The sequence below is a fragment of the Calliopsis andreniformis genome, chromosome 12 (genome assembly GCF_051401765.1).
Source record: "Calliopsis andreniformis isolate RMS-2024a chromosome 12, iyCalAndr_principal, whole genome shotgun sequence".
In the NCBI taxonomy this organism is placed as follows: Eukaryota; Metazoa; Arthropoda; class Insecta; order Hymenoptera; family Andrenidae; genus Calliopsis; species Calliopsis andreniformis.
Window position 1 is genome coordinate 11,155,746 of NC_135073.1, and position 21,775 is coordinate 11,177,520.

General features: G+C 39.2%; 1 protein-coding gene across 1 annotated transcript in view; it reads left to right on the forward strand.

Moving 5' to 3' along the window:
- Wb (wing blister) overlaps positions 1-21,775 on the forward strand; it is a 138,670-nt gene that overhangs the window by 76,939 nt on the left and 39,956 nt on the right. The window lies entirely within an intron of this gene.

Below are 21,775 nucleotides of genomic sequence, written 5' to 3' on the forward strand. Positions count from 1 at the left end.
TACTTCGACGTAAGAACGTCGCCAAATGAAATGCTATATTTCAATTGCAACTCATTACACAGTCCCCAGACTATAAAATTACGAAATTCCAAAGTGGTCTATTACATAGAGCATCCCCTGCAATTATCCATGGCGTGGTTCGTGGCTATGGCACTCGGGGGCACAGGAGTGTCAGAGGTTTTCGTAATGGAGCCAAATTCGTGCTTTTAGAGAGCCGTGATGAAAAAGCAAGGGACGCTTAATACGAGCACGCCAGACCACGTGGACCCTCGACGCGAGATCGAGAGATCGTCGACGGCTCGTTAACCAAAGATCGGTCGTTCTTGCTCTCAGAAACCGGACCCTCGAATCGCTATCGATCCTTGATCGCTCAATCGCCACGAGCTGTGCCCAAACGGAGGCTTCTCTGAGGTCTAGTATCACGAAACGCTGCTCTTCGTTCTGATATGGTCACTACTCGACTCTGCTATCGAGCATAGAGTAAACTTTACTATAATCTGTCATGGTTTGGAGACGTTGGTATCTCAAAAAAAAAACTTAATTGCTGCAAGAAAAATTCAGGTGTTGGACAGTAGTTCATGGTTCACTTAAAGAGTAGTCATACGTAGAAACGACAGGTTCAATATAGCAATTATATCTGAGAAATAATAATGCTACCTGCAAATTGTCTACTATGAGTTATTACATATAATTACTATATTGAACCTGTAATTTCTGTGTTTGACGTTTGGTCGGTGTTGATGGTTAAGAATGACCAGGGCTAGGGATTTTGCTACTATTTAAAAAAATATAAGAAAGTATAGTATCATTGGGGATTGTATTTCTGGTCAAAGGGTGGGGAGGGAGGGATGAGTTGACCAGGAGAAGGTGACTAAAATTATTAGCTTACCTGAAATTCGGCCACTGAGGTTGGAAATGCTTTGTCCTCTTACTGCTTCGAATAATCGATTGCCTATCCCAGTATACATAAAATGACAAACAGAATAATATAATAACTGTACCTATAATATAAGAATAAATATGGGAGGTAGTTCCGTTTATGGTGTGCCCTCTATATCAGTAAAATAATAATAATAATTGGAACTCGTTATTAGAGTTATCTTATTCGTACCCCAATTATGGTGGTAGCAGTTAAGAGCAATAAACCCCTTTATTTCTCTTATTGCTCCCGGTGGCTCGTCGTACAGAATTTATTTATAAGAAATTCTGAGGCTTCATATTTCAGTATAATATAAAATGCATTTCAATGGCATCTACAAAGATATCCTCATCAATTACATTTTTTAACGTGGAACTTTTGTTTCCTAAAAAATTGCTCCGTTTACTTGTACTACTTATTCTTATATTTTACTAATTCAATGCTTTCTTGTTTCAGGTGAGTGTTGCATATTACACCAATCAACTATCGCAATTGAGAACGTATTTTTTTAATTCTCTGGGTGAGTCACATCTTTTTTACATTTAAAAATCACGCAACAGAAATTGAGAAAGAATATTTTTCTCAAGTCGCGAGATTTCGATATTAGAACCAGTCGAACCAAGGAAGATTTGAAACAAGTATCAAACTCTTTGTCGTAGACTCTGCAAACTAAAAACAGCACTTTAAAAAACTCTCATTACAAGTATCGTATGTATTGCATTTCGTATGTTTGCTAAAAATAGTGAAAGACAAATCGCGGAAATCATATCTTACAGCCCCGCCTCCCTATTACTGGGATCGTAAGATCAGCCAAGCCCTGCTTTGGTACGACCGGTATTTCTGTGATATAAAAATTAATTCCATCTTGTTAGCCAGTCGAGTAACAGTTGAAACTTCTGTCTTCTCCGATTCATATTGATGCACCTGCAGCTGGCTGCATCCTTCCCCCATTTTTCTACCTCTTATTTCGTTTCTCTCCTTCTTGTAATCCATCCGTAGTATCGGAACGCGATCGTCGAATCGATATTGTCATTCAAAATACGGTGCGGTCCTACAAGACACTTTTATAAAGAAACCAGATCCTTTTGCTTTATCATTGCGCAAAATAACGAATACGTATTGCGACTAGGATGTAGTTTTATGTGGAAGGTACATTTGTTTATGAAGTAATGTATGTAGTACTGGAAAAATTATTCAATTGTGAATGGCATCAATGTAATTTAAAAACTATGGAGAATATTTATTTTTTAATTGATTAGATTATTGAAGTTTCAACTGTTTTTGGAAATTTCTGTGTACCTGATTTCTTTCAGTTTTCAATTGTTAAATATTTTAATATTCTAATTTTCGAATAAGCAAGTTTTCATGTTCCAATATTTGAATATTCAAATTTTCAAATATTTCTATGTTTAAATGTTCTAATATTCAAATGTAGAAATATTTCGAGTGTTCTACTCACTCAATGATATCTTATTAATATGGACTGTAATGGTTTCTATTACAATTAGTACTTGTTAATAGTGAACGACACATTTGAAGTTTCGCATGTAATTATATTATAAAAAATGTTTTAAATAAAACGTCTAACTAGAGAAAATTTGTGACCATCAAAATATCTCCCCTGAAACAGGGTAAGATTTATTTAAAACAGTTTTTGAAACGAGTTATAGTGTAAAAGATAACTACGCGCGAAATTTCAAACGAGTCGCCCTGTATAAAAATAAAGGAAATTCTAGTCACCATAAATTCACGAAACATTGAAGTATTCAAAAATTTAAATACAACAATATTTCAAAACATCGTGCTAAAAAAGCACTTCAAAATCGAAGGAGTACCAAATCTCAGAAATCCACAAATCCCGAAACAAGAAATGACAGTGACAATATAATCGATTCCTAACATTTGCCTGCAACCCTGAAACAGTAGTGTAAATCCTTGCAGCTGTCATCCTCGCGTCTTCCACCGCTTCCAAGCTCTTTTAATGGTTTCCCATCGTCCAGCCATTTAATGTCGCTTCTCATAGCGCTCTCTCGCACCTTTCGCAAACGATCTGCCAAACACGGTGATCTCATCGCGGAAGTAAGTACCTAGAACCTTGTCGAGGGATTTTGTATTTCGGACGTGTGGGCTCTATAAAACTAACCATGCCCACGCGGCGTGTCCATTATACGACCGCCGTCAGATACTCATCGTCACGTAGCCAGGCCACCTGTGCCACCATGAATATCCCATAAAATCGTTTTCTTTCGAACGAACCGCTCTGGGGAGTGTCAGGCCAGCGTTCGCCATTTCTGATTCTCTGCCCGTGCCGCGAAACAAAAGGAGACGCTTTCGATCATCGGGCACGAACGATGAATCACGTGAGCCGAGAGCCTATTCCCTTGGGTTATGGTTCTTGAGAAATTGGTAGGCAGACGTAATATTCGCGCTACGCGAAGTGAATCTCCTAGCTCTAGGTGTAGACATTATTGTCTGAGGCTGATGCTAGTGTTAGCATGTTATTCAACCCCTGGTGGACTAACTGTGGTATTGGCGAAACGTTGTTGAGGTAAATTTATTTCTAGTGGGTACGAATTATAGTCTGAAACATCAATTACTCAATAGTGGCTATAAAAGTCTGGGTCATGAAAGTCTGAAAATGTGACTGTTTGGCTGGTTTTGAGTCATGATTGGGTCATAATTCGTGGTGCAACTTTGTGGGTCATTTATATGTGGGTTTGGAATACTATTTTACTCTTCAAGATTACTTTGCTAAGTTTAAATAAGAGTGCTATTGTGTTACTATCGAGTTGTACATGTATGAAATTTTTATGAAAAAGCGTTCTTGTGATGGAATTCTTAATTTTTAGCCCTGTTATTTAATTAGAGTAAATGTAATCCCACATATGTGTAAGTCTTTTGCAAAACTGCTAGCCTCAAGTTTAATTGCTATACTACTTGTGACTTGGAGTTAGGTCAAAGATCTTTACCTCACTTACCAAAATTCATTAATATTGAAACACTTGGAAGCCACATTTTTCCTGAATAAACAATTTCCGCGTAAATTATATATAATATCTATCTTTTGATTAATACCCTCTTCTTATATAACCTTCTACCCTCCGTTTAATAGTTATCAACAAAAATGATTGCACAAAGTTGCGCTTTAAATTGACCTGTCTGCAATAAATTCGAATTACGCGATGAAATCTTTCCTCACCAAGCGTGGAATTACCAGCCTGGGTTCAGAAATTATCGTGCGTTTGAATGAACAGGCGTAATTCAAAGTGAACGTGTCGGCTTTCACTCAAGAGCTAATTAACGCTGCTAGTCGATCTTTGACCTCATTAGCGAAGGAACTTGAATCCCTGCTTTTACGTAAAAGCGAAACCACTTCTAGAGGTGTGTCCAGAGTGACCCTTGTCTTTCGTCACTTTCATCAGGGATTTGATTCAAAAATTGAGCTCCTTTTCCATCCAAGAGCTGTTCTGTACTTTTAAATTTTGCAACAAATATTGTAAATTTTTGTACACATTAAAAACTTGCAGATATATCTATAAGAGTGCAGGCTCAATATCAAGAATTAACTTGGATATTAAAAATTGAATTAGGTCCTGATTATTAAAATATGGTACACTACTTTATTTGCTTCTTAGGTGCAGCTCTCAGCTGGAACTGCATTAGTGTCATAACTCATAACTTATTGTAACGAGATTACTCTAATAGTACCCATACAGAAAATTCACAATTTTTCAGTTCATTAATTTCTATAAGCTATCCCTCTATATTTTACATATCAAACATAAAACATTGAACTAATATGAATACCATGGCCCCTAACTGGAAAGCATGCTAACAATAAATAAGAGATTTAGCAGATCGATAAATTATTCCAATAATGAAAAAGATAATACCGTAACTACTACCCAAGTCGAAAAGCACACAAGTGGTAGCACCTCTCATCAATCATCGAACGAGGTTGTCAAGTGACATTCGAGGCTCACATGCACCTGTATATTATTCGCGGTTACAAGCTCGCGGAGACCAGTAGGACAAGAGAGGAGACCGTTACGAGCTGAAGGCCCGTTAGAGAGGTCGAAGCCAATGAATTCGATCGTGAATCTTCCTCAGAGCCCTCATTACGTTCCCTCGCCGCGATTTACACGCCCGTCTGTGTAATGTATTTCTTCGTTCCCGACGATGATTTCGCGAAACGATAGAGAAAGTTACGGTGCACCGCCCACCACACCCTGCTCGTTCGTTTGTCGCTAGAACGTGCGTCTAACGACTCGTGACAGAGAACCGCCCAATTACAATCGCCTTCAATGGGCCCTCGTTAATCGCTTTTATTTTTCATCGTCATTTATTTTTATGTATCTGTGCGGCTGCTTTATCTTTACAACTCGCGTAACTTACAGGTGAGCTATTTATTTGCTATATTTTATTGAAAATGCGCCTGAATTTTTTTATCGTGTACGTTGGGTCTGAGGTTGACATTTTGATTGTCAGTTAGCGATGAAATTCGCCGCGACTTTGAATTATGCGGAATTTACAGCGAAAAAATTTGCTTGCATTATTATTTATATCTTTATTGGGGTCAAAAGGAGCTGCTATAAACGTGAGTTGAATTCACGGTCAGAAATATGCCTCTCGCTATAAACTCGTCGTTGATCTATAAATCTACATGTACCGAGGCAGTATTATATGTGAATCTATTGAAGATATTGGAACTTCGAAATTGGGGGATTTGAAAATTTGGAACTCTCAAGGTTTAAAGAGTTCAAAGTTAGAATATTCAAATTTTTGAGTATTTGAAATTTTAAGTATGTGAAATTTGGAATTCTTGAGTATTTGAAATTTTGAATTTTTAAGTATTTGAAATTTTGAATTTTTGAATATTTGAAATTTTGAATTTTTGAGTATTTGAAATTTTGAATTTTTGAATATTTGAAATTTTGAATTTTAAAATTTTTGAAACTTGATATTACCACGCAATTTTCTACACTCATTTTGATTTAAAATTCCATAGATAATTTCTTGCTATCTCAGTATCGTTGCTATCTGTTGCAAAACTTCTGACGTTGAACAGGGAGAAGAGACAGGTTTCATAGTGTGCAATTTGGAGTGGCCCTCATGCCCACATGTTACTCCCATGCGAACGATTTACAGGGATCCATGAATCGTCACCCAGACGGGTATCGTTCGTATCAAGCGTCGCATCTCTCGACTGCCTACGTCTTCGTCCTCTCGCGGGTTAAAGCCCTCGCGTTGCGTGAGCAAACACTTGTTACGATCCAGAATAAAAACTGGAAAAATCCTCGTTTGTATTGTGACGGGCGCCTGTGAGGGACGAATCGATCCTAATGACTTGGTGATTCATTCACCAGCCCGCGTTTGTTGGCAGAAAATTACCAGCTAGGTGCTAGTCTCGTTTTTAGTAGCTGTGATGCGAGAGGAAACAGTATTGAAACCTATCACAGTATTTAAGGAATAGAATATTAGATAAATATAGAATTTTTATTTAATAATAAGCTACTTATGTTTCTTAAACAGTGGGCTTACATTAGAAGATTATGTGTTCAATGTAGCTCTGATGTTCAGAGTACCTTTACACTTTCAGAAAGTCATAGTCATTCTATTATAGTAGAATTTCTCAACCTTCTTTGACCTGTGGCTCTCTTCCGAACATCGATCACCTTTATGGTCCCCTTCTCTCTTTTTTATATCCTCATTTTTTTCTTATTCACATTTTCTTTTTCTCCACGTGGCCCCGAAAATTCGATGTTCTAACCCTTAAGGAGCCTCATGGCTTCCATTGAAACACCCTGTATTGTAGTACAACAGTCATACAGTAGTAAAGTAAGTTATTTTATTTCTCGACCTCTGAACAATTTCCTTGCCCTCTAATATACAGCTCCTTTTACCCTTAAATTAATAATAAATCTTTGTTTCACTTTCACGATCAATGAATTTTCCCCATTCAGAGGACTATCAAGGCCTTCGGTGAAATAAAATAAAACAAAGACGAGAGACAGTGTCACGTTTCGCGAGCTGCCGTTCACTGCCGCCGCATCTCAGGCGTTCGCATAAGCAACGTTGATATAAATATAAATACGGCTCGTAAAATATAACGAGGAACGCCAGGCGATGATTAACGATCGGATCCACTGGTCGTTCTAGCAGGTTTCCAGAGGAATTTTTCGCCTACGGACTCTCTTTGTCGCTGTCTGCGTACCTGGAGCCATATTTCGACACGCGAATATTTCTTTTTCGCTTCGTACGTAATCCCATATCGTAAAATTCTGACGGTTATGGTGGATTCGTCAGTTTCTGTCTGCTGCCCCCTCGGGTTAAGCCTGAATTTTTCTCGCGAGGGTACACCCTACTAGATACTGCTGATGAGTATACAGGGTGTCTCGAATGATAACTGATGAAATTGTACCGTTTAACAAGCCAATCGACTGGGAAAGATAATATACAGCTGCTTGCTTCGTGACTTCTTACGCTTGTTAATAAATTCAGTATTTTGTTTCAGCTACTCTGCTTTTTATTTTCATTCGATGGTATTAGTATCGGATATTGGTTGAATTATTAACACTTAACTTTAAATGTTCGTAGCTCGTGTGACTTTCTATTCACATGCGCAGACCGCTGATGGACGTTATTGGATTTATTGTATATGTTTCCTTTTTGGCTTGAGTAGAAAGTCTAATGTGGTTCTCTGATGGCCCACGCAACATTAAGCCTGTGAAATGGTTACAAAATGTAAAGTATGTTCAGGTAATATTTTATATAGTGCAGTGAAATCAGAAAGGTGGATAGAATTGATTATGTATAGTTTGACGACTGAGTTATAGAAAATGTGATTTAATTTTGGAGTGCTAAAGAGGGATGACAAATATGTTGAGTGTTGTACACTTCAATGTGTAGTAGGCAGTATTTTACCTAGATTTCTATTTGTTAGAAATCGTTTAGATTATTGTTGATTACATGACAGATAATTTGAGTGTCTGAATAGCTGTATTATTAAATGCGTTGCTTTAACTCGGATAATGTTGAGGAATATTTGTATTTCTTCTTAAAATCCTGCATATGTTACGAAACGAGTATCCATTCAGAGTAGCTCTACTGTTATGAATACCAACATTATACAAGAATGCAGTATCGATATGTTTCGTGTTTGAAGACATATAATCATCAGGTCTAGTGAGTGGAAGTAATTTATGTGATCCAAAGTAGAAGTAGTCTTTGCATAACAAGTAGTCTACATCTTCATGAATAGGCTGACTTCACCCCAAGACTGAATGGCACTTACACATTTCTGTAAGTAAGGAATAGTAGTAGTTTGAAACGTGATCGGCCTTATTTACATAGCAACGATGTATCGAATACCTGAAAATATAAAAAACTCAGAAAATAGCAAAAAAATCTTATAAAATATAATTTCAATATAAGTTAGAATTTTCTATATTTTCTTTATTCACTTTTTTATTCCTATGATTATTTTATTTTCCATTTACCTTTCCAAATACCTCATTCAGTTTGACATGAATAATTTAGAAAAATGTTTTATGAGTGGTATCTTAAAAACAATCATTTGGTGTGTACACATGTGTACATATTTACGCGTGTCGTTGTGTCACACTGTGGCGTTAGGTGTTAGTTACAGTCACGTTCAAGCAATCTACGAAGGAAACGATGTTTGTCATGAGCAAATCTCGTGACGTTGAAAATAAAAAGTCTTGACACACGAAAGTCTGATAAAGACACTTGCAATACCATGCCCAGGCAAATATTCTTTTTTTTACATAAAAGAAGTTTCAGCCTCGTTAATAACTTCTTCTAAGATCGTATAAAGCATTTAATATCTCGCATTTGAAGTATATGAAACAAGAAAATTTAAATACCCACTTGAATATCTCTATTCAATTTCAAATCTCATTCAATTTGTAGACAATACTGAATTGTTATGTGAAGCAATGCCTATATGAATTGTATTAGCGAAAAAACACATGCTACAAGCTGTCCGCTTACAAATTCTTTAAACATTATCTCATGCAAGCTGTTACGAGATAAGACTTCGTTACATGACCGCCTTTCGCGATACTAAAACGAATTTCCTCGGTTCGTTGCGTTCGACTTAAGGTAGCGAGACGATTCTAACGAGCTGTAAATGTTCCCATAGATGCACAGGTTCATAACGACCATGCACAGAACGTTTCAATCTCGCGTTATTTACCAGATTAAGCTGTTCTATTACGCTCTGCGAGATCCCACGTCTCTTAGAATTATAGTTTCATAGATACGACCTCTGATATCTCGGTCAGGGAGAACAACGATCGTCAAACAATCGGCGGAACCTATGTCGTGTTTCTATCGTGAGCCAATTTTTTGATCTCGATTCAGTCGATTCAGCACGTTTAGCTATTATCAGGCGAAACTAGAAACAGTAAATTGACGTGTTAAAAATAAGTGTTAATTACACTTCCTATGTTCTCGTAATCTCTATGAAGGGTAATTAATGGGTTTGCTCATTCAGCTTACTTAGGAACTATAGAAACTATAGAGCTTCGTAATTAGATGTATCTTCTGTAATTTCAATGCGTATTGTATTACTTAGTTTCAGATATAGTAATTTATTATATTCAGAGGATCATAGAAAGAATTTCTCTCAACTTATTTTAATATTTCTTTTTCTTGTAAAACTGTTTATAAAGTCATCCCACTATTCAAAACTGTATCACTCTCTGACAAACTGTCCTCGCGTTTCACATGCAAAAACAGTTATCCACCGCTATTACTCTTCAATCAATCAGAACTTTTACCCCTTGTGTATTCTGTCGCCACGTCATTCAAAATCATTCACTCCGTTTCCATAAAATTCCCTCACTTTGTACTCCGCTAATAGCAGGCTTGCGACAGCACGTTCCCCGAGCTAAACTGGCCATTACGCTTGTCAACCGTGCGCTTGTAACGAACCAATAAACGCCCTCGGACCAGCAACGACTGCAGTTCATTAATTATCCAATCAAGGGAACCTCTCAGCCCGTTTTCTTCGAGTATGGCAGTGTTCCTCGCGCACCTTGCATTCCCTCGCCGCGGTGGACCACCTGAGATAAGTTCATAAAGCTCTCACAATGAGACACCCACCGCGCGTCAGACGCTCGTAAGAGGATCACCGCTCGTTCAATTAACGAGCGAAACGGGATGCTCGTGTCATTCGTGGTGAAAGAGATGATGGGTGCTGTAGCAGGTGAACAAGCGGGGAAAATATACGCGAGGGTTTTTCTTGTGAAAATTATGTGAGATATATATTTAGAGATATATATTTTTTTAAGATAATTTTGATGAGATTAAGTTCTGAGAAAATATAATTTTATTATAGATAATATAGAACTTTAGGCTCATAGGATACTTTATTATCTTAACAAGAGTTTCTTAACATTTTTTGGCTTATTGCTCACTGACAAATATCGACCACTTCTATGGACTCCTTCCCCCTTTCTTTTTTCTTAGCTGTATTTCTTTTTAGTCTCTTCTTTTTCTTTACGCGAGGGTGGACTCGAAAATTCAGTGTGGAATCGGGGATGCCAGAGGAGCAGAATTTTCTGAAGCAGAAGCAGAATCACTAGAATAAGAGTAAGAACAAAAGTAAATGAGCGTGAGGACCCAATTCGGTTGGACCACGTTATTCCCCCACTTCTGCTTTTATTCTAGTGACGTCAGAAAATTCTGATTATCTAGCATCCCTAAATGACGATATAGCCATCATTAAAAAATTCAGACTTAAACACTTTCCATATTTCCAATAGTATTCAAGCTTAGATAATATTCACTCGAAATATTTCACGAATATGATCTAACTTCAAAGTGTTCACTGTTCTTTTTAATACATTTACCTTGCAACTCAGCAGAGATCACTATCTCTGGTAAGAAAAATTCGAATAAGAAGCCTCGTGGCGCGTGCTTTGGCTCGATAAAGGTAAATCCATTGTCAGCCGAACGATTCAAGCGAAATAAACCGAGTGATTTGAATGCGATAAGAACAGACCATAAATCACAGTGAATTAAACCATTCTTCATATCGCCGACGTATTTTGTATCCCATTATCGTATCGCGCGTTAATCATTGCCCAGCCTGATGTAATTTATTGTTACTTTGGCAAAAATGCAGACAGGGTAACGGTACAAGAGCGTTTTTGTCTCGGGACGGATGGTCGCCAGCGACGCCTGGCTATGCTAATTTCAATTGTACCTCGACGACGACGGGGCGATTACGATTGAATTCATTCATGAAATTGATTCAGAGTGAAAGTTTGACAGGGTTGAGGTGACACGAGAAAAGAATGGTGACAAATGTATCTGCATTCTTTTCACGCTTAATTTGTGTCGATGACGTATTGAGCCTTTGTTGAAGGAACTACTTGCTGGAGGCACTTTATGATAATGGTGGTGCTTTATGGAACGATTTACTTCCAGATTTTGTGGTGAAGAGGGAGAGAAGTTTTAGATATTATTTAAATATAGAGGTGATAGATATTTTTTCAATATACAGATATGGAACAAATTTTTATTCGAATGGAAGTAGAAGTATCAGTCTGAACACATAACATGTTCTACTGTGCTGTGTCTTAAGTAGAATATGAACGTACTAACCCAGACCATTCAGACTAGTAGGTATATACTTTCATTCGTCTGTTTTTTATTTGTCTTTTTATTCGTCTGTAGATTTAAATATAAGAGACTGGTCTTATTAAAAAATTATTCATTATTTATAAATAATTCAGTTTATTTGAAACTTTTAATTAAACATTCTTTTCATACTTTGAGATACATAACTATTCGATCCCAAATAAGTAGCTCTGTGCATCTTACATATCTGAACTCCAAAGCCAGAATTATTTATAACTAAGTCTACTTATTTTCTCTTTGACTCATATAATAAACTTTGAACCTGGTGTCCAGATACAGTTTCAAGATTATTCGAAAATGGCTAATATTGGCCTTCTACTGTTCTTCACCTTATCGATTCAAATGTACCTAGGTACTTCACCATGACTATCTCATACATCATACTCCTTAACACGTTCCATGCTACATCGATACATGTATCCAGGAGGATTAATAACCTTGAAAAACCATTAACCAAGCCTCAAGCGGTGCCACTCGATGACGAATAAAACTTCTCCCACAATTTCACTCCTCCAAAACTTGATCACCTATTAAGCTACTTTCTCACGTCCCCCAAAATCTAAAAAGAAAACCTACATATTCGTATAACTACCTACTGCTCTCTAACTCACCAATCCCACTTATCCCAACACTCAACTCTGACCTAGGACTCTCCTAGTCAAATTAAACCTAGAGGATCCTTCTCCCCTAACGAGGACATAATTTCCCTCTCCCGACGCTAATGAGAGTAGAACATCCCAGCGAGTATGACGCGCAATTAAGGCCCGATAAACGCTTATCGGTGCACGAGGACAGGAGCGTGGCGAACGCTTGGCGCGCACTTTTTCCCTCGAGTCTATCCCTAGGCAGCGGAATCTCCTTCGAGCTGTGTCGCATTCCACCCAGTTCCTCAGCTGAAATTCTTCCCTGTCTAGATGCCGGAAGCGAAATCCGAGCGGGATACTCTCTCGCTCTTCGCGCGCAATTAACGGGAGTTCCACGACGGAGAGAATATCGGCTGGCGGTTCGATATCCCGCGACCTCCGAGCGACTTCTTTCCCTCTGGAGACCAGGCCGAGCGTGGTAACCGTTTGAGTGCTGAGGAACGCTGTAGCACTCTTGTGTTGTGCCAAAATTACGGGGGCGCGATGGGGCTTTTGTTTATTAGGATGAATTTCGCGTTTTTTAACACGTTGACTGCCATGTCACCCATATGTGAGTGACAATTTTTATACGAGAAATTACACAATCATGAATAACATCAATGTACAGAATTTTAGCGACAGTTAGCAAACAAGGAAAAACACTGTAAAATAATCATGAGGACGAATTAAAAACAATTTCCTTTAAGGGTGGAATCACTGCCAAAGCGATAGAATTTTTAATGAGATTGAAGTGGTAGTGAAGGTGTTAAAATGAAAAGGAATGGATGACGAACAGGGATGATGCATATTGGTCACCTATAACACCCAATCCAAGCAACTTTGCTTTTGGAAGGTTACCTGGACGAAATTTGCGACAGTATGTAGAGTGCAGTAGTGAACATAGTAATGGAGTTAGATGATCGAACTTAATGTGTTCTATCTTTAAAAAAGGAGTGCACACTCTTTGTACAGCAAACCATTATTGCAACGAATATTAAGTGATAATTTTCTTACTATGTTTTTCAAGAAATAAATCAAAGTAAATTTATTTTTTCATATTTGATTTGTAATGACACAATATTTGTGAGATAATTAGATAATTACTCTTATTAATATTTTTTTATAGACACCTAATCTCTTCAGTATTTTTGGTATATATCCACAAAATTTGTTTAGCACTCAAACGGTTGAGGAACGAGAGCCAGCGAGGCGCATTCGTAATGCACCGGAACATTAAGCTGCTTTATAAATATGCAACGAATGCGCGCGCGTGTGACGGAGAGAAAAATGCTACTGAGCAGAAGGAGATTAATATTTATGCGGCAGATGGATGTGTCAAGGTTGAAACTTCTTTTTTGGGAAGTTTGGAAGGAGTAGAGGCTATTTCGAGTTATGACGCTGAAGAGTGTATTTTGTTGATGAGTGACGAAGTTTGGGGAGGGTACTGTGAGAGTATTGTGTTTGTTAGTTATAATATTACTTCAAATTTCTCATGTTTAAAGTAAGATTTCCTTTACAGAGAAATTATCATGATCACCTCATTTTGAAATCAATATTCTTGTTCTTCGACTTCAGCGATATTTGCTTTTGCAACTATTACCATGCACGTATGTCCTTGCGATAGTTAGCAAGCACACCGTGCCCGTCTTCTTATCTAACGACCAAACAATCGATAACATAGTACTGCAGAACTGGCTATGACCTACTTTGACAATATCAACATCGAGCATTGCAAATGACAAATTCGATGTGCACGTGTGCCACACATGTTTCTTGGTCATGAACGAACCATTCTTGACGTGCTTTTCAAACGGTTTGAGTAGTGTAAACTTGGTTAATAGATTTCTACTGGAAATAAATATTTTTATGAATTAATAGAGCGATGTAATAGAGATGCAATTAATGTTCCAGTGTATTGAAACTTTAAGAGCCTATAGACGATTATTCTATTTATGTAGGTGCCTTTGTAAAGATAAAATAGATAATAATTTGCAAAGTTTGATAGTACTGTTCTAGTAAATCACTGTTGTCAAAGGAAGTTACAGCACGAGATAATTTAAAACGAGCGCGATAAGAACTTACATTTTTGCTGATATTTGTCACACTCGAAAAGCACGTTTCATACTAAAAATGATGATTCTTAAATAATAACATAATACATATTTACTACCATTAACCTAGATCTATCATCATTATATCGTTATTAGTATTACACTCAAAAGTGAATTTTCTCATATTCTACAGAACAAGTTACCCATATGAGCAAAAATTCCTCAAAAAATCCCACTCAAAAAACATTCTTCATATCCCCAAGACCCTCCAAAACTACAATCCACATTCAACAACATTCAACCCAGCCAGCATCTAAATTTACCCATTCCAAGCAACCTAATATCTGAGACTCCTCAGAGATCAATCCTAACCTTCGCCAGTATTCAAAGCAATCCAAGACCAACTCTACATTCCAAGCACTCCAACCTCCCAAGATCATATTCCAGACGCCTCGTAACCCACCACTGCTCAGGGTTACCTCGAGCCGCTATCAGCGCAGCGAAAGATCGCAACATTGTTTATCGCGGACGTAACCGGCGTCGATCCTCGACGAAACAGGAAGGAGCTCGAAAACGGGAGCACCTCCCGCGGTATATCCTTGGTCCAGAGCGAGTCGGTACACCCACGTGCGTGCAGCGAGCACACGACGAGGAGATTCGGGTTTCCCGCAGGAAGGAGGAGGAAGCGAGCCACGGGCGAAGAAGAAGAGGAAGAGAGGAGAGGGCAAAGGCAGCTAATGGTAATGGTAGCAAGCCAGTGTCTCTCGGGCCGCCGTCGAAGCCGGTACATATTCACCTCGTCTCTCGTGGTCCACGTGTGCTCGCTTTTTCTCGCGGCCTCTCCTCGACAGATTTCGAAGCCTCGATGCTGTAACCTCAGCGAATCGGGAGGTTCGTCGATCGCCTGAACGAGTTCTCCACTCGGCCAGCTCTTTTTCTCTTCCGCCATGCACGCCCCGCTCGCCGTCGATCGATCTCTCTTCGATCGCGATGAATCTTTCATCGACCTCTCTGGTTAAGGTGTCGACGAATTGCCAAACAGCTCGTGGAGGATTCCGTGGACTAAGAGAGCTCGTGGAGGATTTCGTGAACTGACCTAGACTATGGAGGCGTGGGGATGATATCCTTTGAGGCAAGGAAGAGAACCTGGGACGACATTTTGTAGATTTTCATGAGCTGGTCTGCTTGGGGAGATGTGGAGGATTTGTGAGTTGGATTGATGATTGGTGGATTAGATCAGAAGGGATCGTTGTGAGTGACTGGAGTGATTGGTTGGTCATTTTTATCTTGAAAGAGTGTGAGAATCGATTCGTGGGTGTAGTCTTGGGGATACTAAACTGGATCCTAACAGTGTGGAAGTGTATTGGTTTTTCAGCTGTGTCAGGGGTATTCTTCTCCTTCGTGCTAGATCTGAATCAGAACTCTATAGTGGTGGTTCTCCAGAGGGAGATTGGAACTTTATAAACAGACTTTGAGAAGAGTCGTAACACCCGAAAGTATGGATCTAAGTTAATTCAACGTGTTAAACCGCAGCAGTGTTGGAGATACTGTAGATTGTTCAGTGATAATCTTTCAAAGAAGACAAAAGTTCACAGACAAGTCTTAAAAAAAATTCCAGCTCGCAAACGTGCGAATCTTCAACCCATTCAAAGTGTGAAACTGCATCACTCTCCCATCTTCTCCAAAATTAACTATCACTGCAGTGATAAATAGTAAATACTTCTATACTGAAATCCTGGAAGAAGCTTCAACTGCCAGAAACATCGATCTTATGCCAACTCTCTCGATGCTAGCTCTACATCAAAACAGTACCCACACTGGAGGTTCCCCAAAAGGCAATGAAAGCGTTACACATACACAAACTCTAGAAAGAGCTTCAGAAGACCTTCCAAAACTGAGCATCTAAGCTACTTCAACCTGTAAAAATTGCATCAGTCTTCCATCTCCCTAAAACTGCCTACCATAAGCCCAATAACGAACCTCTGTTAAGATAAAAAAGACTCCAAACCAAAATTCCAGGAGTCCCACCTCCCAAGGACGTCAACCCCAAACCGATTCTCATCTCCCAGAGCTAGTTCACCATCGTGAACCCACAGTACCCACTTTCCTATTCCCAGCAAATGACAGCGCGATGATAGACGCCTGGAGGAACGAGCCGGTGTTTCCTCTGAGCATGGGGTAGAAATGCACCGCGGAAGGTCAGTGTGGACCCGGGGCGTCCTGGCCCTCGGAGTAGGGGCCCTGTTTCTCCTGGGATGGCGGCTCGACTTGGACGGCGACGCGTTGTCTGCCTCCACGTCGGAGCGCATCAGCCAGCCGTGGGTCGAAGCGATCGGTCCGCTCGCGGACAGGAACTATTTCACCGTGGCCGTCGCGTCATCCCGATCTCCGCGAGCCTCAGACGACGAGAAAAAGGAAGGCAGACGGGGGGACGGCCCTGTAACGGGGCAGCAAAATCGACGCGACTCGAAGGGGGATTATTCAGCGGGCGACGAAGAAACGCGGCACGCCGATCGGAATGCCGAGCCTGACGTGGACGATGGGACGAGTTACTCGGTGGAAAGGTCGCGTCCGACGTCGAATCGCGCTGGAGGCGATCGCCCCGAGGATTATCGTGGATCGAGCGAGCGCTCGATTGCGGAGCAGGAAGGTTTAGCGTCAGAGGATGAAGAGAACCGAGGGACCTCGAGGAGCTGGGAAGATCGGTTTTCGAAGGAGGCTGAGGAAACCCGCGGCGACTTGAATGGCTCGGGAGTCGGTGAAAGGAGCGACGTAAAAGAGAATTTCTCGCGACAAGTGAATGGGGAATCGATGAATGAAGTAGAGGCGCACCTTGGACGAAGACACTCTTCGGATGGGGGGTCCAGTGGTTCGATGAGAGAGGTGGTGGAGAGAGGAGCTGGTGTGAGGCGTGGGGAACCGAGGGGGAAGAATATGGGAGGATATTCGGATTTAAATGTGGGGGATAGTTTGTTGGATGGGGGTAGTGAGTTGCTGTCATCTCCTAGTTTGAGGGAGAGAGAATTGATCTTGATGAGGAGGGAAGAGGATTATTCTACTGAACGTGGAGAATCGGAGTGGAATGAGGAAAGTGAACAGACACAGAGTACCATCTCGAGTCTCGGCAACATCCAGAAGAAACTATTACCTAGGATAACAGAAAGATCAACTCTGGCATCTGTCAAATCCTCTATCAATTCTGACTACAGTGATTTGCTACCGAGAAGAGAATTCAAAGGTACAATTAATATTAGAGAAAATAAAAAATTAATGGAAGAGAATATAGAACAATACTTCAGTTTCATGAAGAACACTAAGAGAGACCCTATTTCACGTGGGAAGAATAAATTACTACCCCTCTCTTTCACTCCAAGTCACCAAGAATTAATCACGTCAAATAACCAATACCCATCTAGCAATCTCAAAAAACCAAAGTGGAACACAAATAGCAACCCAACACAGAGTATCAAAGCCACTCCAAATCCACTCATCAACGATATGCAGCCTTTTCATCAACCATTCCTTCCCAGCAGCTCCAAGAAACTATTAACCAGAGGACCCAAAGACTCAACATCACAATTCATCGAACGGTCCACAGATTCTGCCACAACACGAACAATCCACGATCCTTTTTTTCGCCAAGACCACAGACCACCCCTGTTTTCCTCGAAAAAGACGAAGGCGTCTAAAAGCGAAGGCGATCCTCGAGTGGAGCAGAAGATCCTTCAAAGAGGAAGACGCGAGGGACCTGGTGATTGGTCGCCTGGGGCCATTGATCTTTCCGTGGATTTTCGTGGCAAAAGTGTCGGCGAGATGTTCGACGAACACAAAATAACGGATCGCCCCAGCGATCGAGATAATACGAGCGATGCTGATTTCGTTCCTTCGTTTTTTCCCGGAAACGAGGAGCAGAGAAGGCTTCCTCGTGGAGCAGAGAAGTCTGACGCCTCAGCGATACCTGATAATCCGTGGGCAGAGTTCGATCATGAGAAGAAGTCGATGGATCGACGATTCAGTTCGCGCGGCGCGTCTTCGAGGGTTCTAGAAAAGAGTGATGTGAGAGCTGAAGCGGAAACAGGATTGTCAGACCAGAGGTCCTTGTTTGTTAGAGGGGGCGTTCGTCAGAAGAGATACACGAATTATTATTCGCCACAGTCTGCTATCCCCATGGCTTATGTCCACATCCAACCCGCGTATCCGGTACCAGCGCCTCCACCCGCGAACCGGAAGTGCGTACAGTGCATGGTTGTCTATAAACCGTGTTCTTCAGTGCCGATGCCGCCGCCGAGGATCATCCTGCCTACTTACAAGTACCAGGAGCCTGCTTCCAAGTGGCATGGGCTTAAGTATGGTGAGTGGTTGGGAACTAAGCTGCTGAAAAGTGTCATATGTGTTAATCATTAGGAAAGTAGTTTAAGTTAAAAATCTAAAACATTTTAATTTATGACTTATTTGGTGGCGTTTCGATTTACTTTAGAAAATAAGTAATAAATCCAGTTTCTTTAGATTTTCAAGTTAGACCACTTTCATAATTTGTGGCACATATATGTACTTACTTTTGGGAGGGAAGTGTATTGAACAAGCTTTTTTAGAGATTCTATTAATTTATTGCGAGATAGATTTAATAGAATGAGAGGAAAGTGATTGAATCTTTTTTTTTCTTTAGTTGACTTATTTAGTATATCGTTTAATCCTCTGAGGATATTTCACACTTTTTTGTTGAGGAATTCTGTGGAGGACATTGAATTTTTTTTCTTCTCTTAACAATATTTGAACCTGATAAAGAAACTAAAGGTACATATGAGTTGCATATTTATTTTAAATATAAAAAGCTAAGCGTCAATCAAGTAATTTGCCACTAAAATTATAAAAAATTTCAAAAATAGAATTAACCACTTTGACCTATGCAGAACTCATACCTATATCACGTCTGAAGAGTTCTCTTGCCTGTCCTTCTCACAGAAATATTTAACAAAAGTTAACTTGTCCATAATTTTTAATGCTTCTCTAACTATTTTGTCCAAAAATACTTTTCAAAAATTTCCCTACCTTTCCTCCCATCATTCCGAAATAATTTTTCCAGAAGATCCTGTCCCAGTTTGTAGAATCACCCTATATAAAACAGGTTGAAGCGCCAGTAATAAATTATATGTAATCTAGATACATTATACAATTTAGAAAGCATAATTTTTCCTTGAAAAACGATAAGAAAATGGTCGTGACTCGGTTCAGAAGATCGTGTACATCGAGTTCTTCACGAGTCTCGGTAACCAGACCTTAATTACGCTTTTTCCTGCCTGTTAGAGGACTCCGCGAAATTCGCTGGATGCATAAAACGTTACCAGTGCATCCCCTAGCACTGATTGCAATTTATTGCCCGCTGTTTATTCCTAGAAAAAGCCTCGTCGACGAAACATCGCTCGGTTAATGAGCCGCGTCCGAGGCTCCTCAACTTCTTCGCCCAGGTCGAAGGTCGACTCTACGATCGACCTAACACGACAGCAGGCTCAGCTTAACTTCCGTTTTCTTGTCTGTCGTCGAAATCACGGTAGAAGACTATGTATATTGATACGTCGAAACGATCGTACTTAATTATTGTGAGATGATAATCTTTGGTTTCGTATTATATTTGGTGAATGCATTAATAATCAAAAGGTTGGAACCACTGGACAGAAGAATTAATAAAGAAGCAGTGACAAATGTAAAATTACAAAATATATAGAAAATAAGTAGAACAGATGTAGCGATAGAACTTGTATTATTATTAAAAATTTTAATTCTCTAATAGTTCTTCAGTTGGAATTTAAATTGAGAGTGTTTAAAAACTACTTTGCAATTATACAAGTATAAGAAAAAAAAATAATGTTAATAGAGATGAATCAACTCTGTCGAGAGTGGACAAATGATACTAAGAATGTTGGACACTGTGCAGACTGGACAAATGTTTTTGTCCAAAACGTTCGTGTAAGCACGCACATCGATTCAACGAAAAACGACGCAGAAACTAAAAATATCGTCATATCAGCGCGTGAATAGGTGGACGCGTATATTTGTATGCAGAAAAATGTATGTTATGCTGAGCGAAAGTTCGTGATGCGTTCTTGAGTAGGGATGGGATTGAGAGTATCGCAAACAGTGACGAAACTTGATAGAATTACGCTCGGATATCCCACATGACTTCATTCGAGAGATAATATTATTTCTGGAACGAGGTACAATACTACTGATAATGATTTACATTGTAATTTCACATGTAATACCTACATAAAAATATTTTAAATATTTTCTTAGTTGCCAATTTTTAATCAAAATAAGACAATATTTTTCATTCATTAATTAAATATAAGTAAAGTTAACGTTACTTCACATATCTATAACAAAGTCTTTATTGTATTGTATTATAATATTTTCTGTGTGCCTTAAGATTGCATATTCTATTACATGAATTAAAATCGAATTAAAATATGTGCATGTTATAATATTATATATTCGATTTTCAAATTACTGAGAAGACTTAATTCCATCACTAAACACGAAGGATGAATCGATATTCAAGCGTGTTTACTTTGTCCATAAGACAAGCGCGCATTCTGAACGACCTGAATGCAAGTTAACGTTTGCATTGATGCAGCGTAATCGGAAACAGAGGAAACGTCTGCGGCATAACGATTGATTTACGTAATCACTATCTACTCGCGCGCCTGGTGTTACTGATGCTTGCAAACTCAGAGAGCCTCTGATAAAACGTAAATGTCAATGTTGTCCATTACGTTGATTGATGGAGTAGATTCAAATTTATGAATTATTCAATAATTTATTGAAAACGTTTACAATTTTATCTTACAAAACAATTTAAACTCGTTCAATCATCTAATCGTGTAAGTACACTGACATTAAATTTGACATATGATCAAATCCCCCCTGTGACATTTGGTAAATGCCATCTACTTATATTCAGAGTTACAAAATCAGTTTATCAGAATACAAAATACTGAATATTAAAATTCTATATTTAACACCAGTCAATATCAATCCAAGGATGGCAATATTTTGTGCCTTCAATTGGGTTAATTTGATTAAATTGAAATAAAAAATTTGCAGTAGAACTACTTTACAAATAATTATTATATAGTACGGTAGCAGTAAAAGGGAATATTTGAAAAATTTTATAATGATGAGACAGTACCAATTAACACTTAAAAAAGGCAAAAGAGGTATATATAACAGTACCAACGAAATAATTTCCATACCAATACTCTTCCTCTTCCACCGTATCGTTAAAGCTATTTGCAATTGCACCTCGATGGCTCGGTTTCCCAGCGCACCACCAACGTCGTTACTATTAAAATGCATTTTTTCGCTGCATCATTGCTCGAACATGGTCGCTTTGGTCGCATTGCACAGACACCGACGAAGAATTCCCATTAATTACGTCATGAATGTGGTTAATGATCGGTATCAATCACAGGAACGTATAACATAATCGGGTCGTACGCGATGCAACATGATCG